Below are 3828 nucleotides of genomic sequence, written 5' to 3' on the forward strand. Positions count from 1 at the left end.
TCGTCAGTCTGAGGCCTAGCCATCTGGTATTACCCAGAAGCCACCCTGACTCTTGTGTTTCAAGCCTGCCTCAGATACCCCTGAAGTCTGGCCTTTTCACTAATGGTTTCAAAAACACAAAGTTTGTTTTCTCGGTCATCCAGGTATATAACAACAAAAAAGGTTGAATCATGTCATCTGGACTTCGTTTTTTTTGTTAAAAAGAAACGTTTCGCCCCTCATCCAAGAGGCTTCGTCAGTCTTTGTCATTCACACCACATGTGGTGTATGTGGTGGAACGAAATTGTGTACACAGGGTCCCAGTTACATCCAACTAAAGTATAAAATGTTAAAGAAAAACAATAATAAGATCTAAGATATGAACTAAGAAAAATGTTAACTAAAAATACGCTAAGCACTATATTACAAAAACAAAACGCTGAACAGCAGCACGAACATGAGTCTGTGTGAGCAGATGAGTACGAATGAACACAGCAGCATGATGTGATTTTTTTTCACAGTGATTATGCTGGTTAGAGATGCATGAGCCTAACAGCCTCAGGGTAGAAGCTGTTTCTCAGTCTAGTGCAGGGGTGTCAAACTCACTTACAAAAGGAGACCAAAATTAAAAACTTTTTCAAACTAAGGGCCAATTTCAGAATCTACATTAACTCAAATCAGATACCCAGCATCTTTTCTTGGTCACAGGTTCCCCAACAAGAGTTTGATTGGTCTCATTTAACGTTCTCTCTTGTGCTTTCAACATCATAATCAAAGATTACTGAAAAAAATCAAGAGATAGCAGTATTTTACATTTCACATTATCATCTTGAGGGCCAGATAAGATGTCAACGAGGGCCACATTTGGCCCCCGGGCTTTGAGCTTGACACATATGGTCTAGTGGTTCTACACTTAATTCTCCTTTACCTCCTGCCTGAGGAGAGCGGGGCAAAAAGTGTGTGTGCTGGATGTGTGGGGTCCTTCATGATGCAGATGGCCCTCTTCTTGCATCTAGAGGTGTACAGTCTGTGATGATGGGGAGGCTGACTCCAACAGACTTCTGTACAGCCTTCACCACTCTCTGCAAATCTTTTCTTTTTGAAGTTAAAAGAAAAAAAAACTTAAAGCTTTTTTTTGTTTGCTTTTTATTGTAAGAAAAATTTCAGTATAAATATTCTTATTGTATTTCTTTATTATGGCTGAGATGAACATCTGTCCCTAGGCGCTATATAAGTACAGTCCATTTAAACCCAAAACACTCTTATATTGAACTGGAAGCCATCTCGTTGACTCGCAGTGCCTCCATGGCATTGTTGACATGAGAACATGCCCAAAACATTATTTTATCTCCATTTAGAAGCTGACTCGTGGACGGCCATTGATCATCTTTGACTGCAGCAGGCTATGAGGGGACACCCAATGGACACTGCTGCTGCATAAAAGTCTGCAGATGGCTCTATTCAATGCTCATTTCTGTGACATTTTCCATGCATCATGTATATATGTATGCAATATGTCTTGAACGGGTCCTTGCACGTAATCTTCTTCTTCTTCTTCTTCTTTCAGCTTTTCCCTCTTCAGGGGTCGCCACAGCGAGTCCTCCTCCTCCACCTCACTCTGTCCTCTGCATCCTCTGTCCTCACTCCAGCTACCTTCATGTCCTCTCTAACTGTATCCATATATCTCCTCTTTGGCCTTCTTCTTTGTCTTTTTCCTGGCAACTGCATTTCTAACATCCTTCCACCAATATACCCACAGTCCCTCCTCTTGACATGTCCAAACCATCTCAGTCTGGCCTCCCTAACTTTATCTCCCAGCTGTTCAACCTGTGCTGTACCTCTGATTATCTCATTCCTAATCTTATTCAGCCTTGTCACTCCTAAGGAGAACCTTAGCATCTTGATTTCTGCCACTTCCAGATCTTTCTCCTGTCTTTTTGTCAATGCCACTGTCTCCAGACCATACAACATAGCTGGTCTCACCACTGTCTTGTAAACTTTTCCTTTGACCTTTGCTGACACCCTTTTGTCACAAATCACTCCTGAAACTTTTCTCCATCCACTCCATCCTGCCTGGACTCTCTTTTTCACTTCTTTACCGCATTCCCCATTTTCCTGGGCAGTGGACCCCAAGTACTTGAAGTCCTACACCTTTGTGACCTCTGCTCTTTGTAGCCTCACTGTTCCACCAGCCTCCCTCTCATTTACACACATACTCTGTCTTACTACGGCTGACTTTCATTCCTCTTCTTTCAAGTTCATTCCTCCACTGCTCTAAGTTCTCTTCCACCTGTTCCCTGTTCTCACCACAGATCACAATGTCATCTGCAAACATCATCGTCCATGGGGATTTCTGCCTGATCTCATCTGTTAGTCGGTCCATCACCAGAGCAAACACGAAGGGGCTCAGAGCCGATCCTTGATGCAATCCCACCTCCACCTTGAAGCTATCTGTCACTCCTACAGCACACCTCACCACTGTCCTGCTGTCCTGCTGTCCTCATACATGTCCTGTACCAGTCTAACATACTTTTCTGCCACTCCAGATTTCCTCATGCAATACCACACTTCCTCCCTCGGCACTCTGTCATATGCTTTTTCTAAATCCACAAAGACACAATGGAGTTCTTTCTGACCCTCTCTGTACTTCTCCATCAGCATTCTCAAAGCAAAGATGGCATCTGTGGTGCACTTTCTTGGCAAAAAAACAATACTGCTGCTCACAGATAGTCACCTCTCATCTAAGTCTTGCTTCCACAACTCTCTCCCAGATCTTCATCGTGTGGCTCATCAACTTAATTCCCCTGTAGTTGCTGCAACTTTGTACATCACCCTTGTTCTTAAAAATGGGCACCAACACACTTCTTCTCCATTCCTGAGGCATTTTCTCACCCTCAAATATGCCATTGAATATTTGAGTCAAAAACCTCACTGCCATCTCTCCATCAGGTCCTACTGTCTTCCCCTTCTTCATTCTTTTCAGAGCTTTCCGGACTTCACCCTCACTAATCTTTCCCACTTCCTGGTCCACAGTTTCTATGACCTCTACTCTTCTTTCTCTTTCATTTTCTTCATTCATTAGCTCCTCAAAGTACTCCTTCCATCTTCCCGTAACACTCTCCTCACTTGTTAGAACATTACCATTCCTATTTTAAGTAAGATGGTAAGATGACGCCCGTGTACATGGCTTGCAATCAACCTCTGTTGATGGTGTTTAGATTATTTCTGTTTTTTGCATTTCACATCTGTGACATCAACTCTCTGCTGCTGGTGTATGACAGACAACAAATTTTGGATCTTCGTTTTTCTGTCACTGAAGTCGCTTATTTGGACCATTATCAGTGTACCTCTGGCCCCCCCCCCCCGCTCCCCCCCTGCTGGCGGACGTGCCAGCTTACCTTCGCTGCGCTCCTCACCTGCCTGCCCAGAGATATCGCTTCAGACACCGGGGAAAACGTGCTGGTCAGCTGGTGAAGCTTAAAGCTCTGCGCGCTGCATCTTCCTCTCCAGCTGGCGGTCATGATCTCTATCACCAGCTTCCTGTGTCCCGGGCCAGGTAACCAATGTGAGTTGTCAGCCGTTGCGCAGCTCGGACCAACCTGGAGGGGCTGTTATTGAAAACCTGCGGCCATTAGCACGCGCTAGCTCTACCGCTGCTAGCTCCACCGTTGCTAGCTCCACTTTGGACAATATCCGGATGTGTTTGGTCAACGCAAGATTTGTTACCAACAAAACTTTTATCCTCAGTGATTACTTTCAAAAGCACAATTTGGACTTTTTCTGCATCACAGAGAATTGGATGTCTCCGGGTGAGTCCAGCGCCTTGACAGAATTACTGTTTGTATTTTA

Source organism: Nematolebias whitei, chromosome 4, assembly GCF_014905685.2.
Source record: "Nematolebias whitei isolate Nwh7 chromosome 4, NemWhi1, whole genome shotgun sequence".
NCBI classification, from domain to species: Eukaryota; Metazoa; Chordata; class Actinopteri; order Cyprinodontiformes; family Rivulidae; genus Nematolebias; species Nematolebias whitei.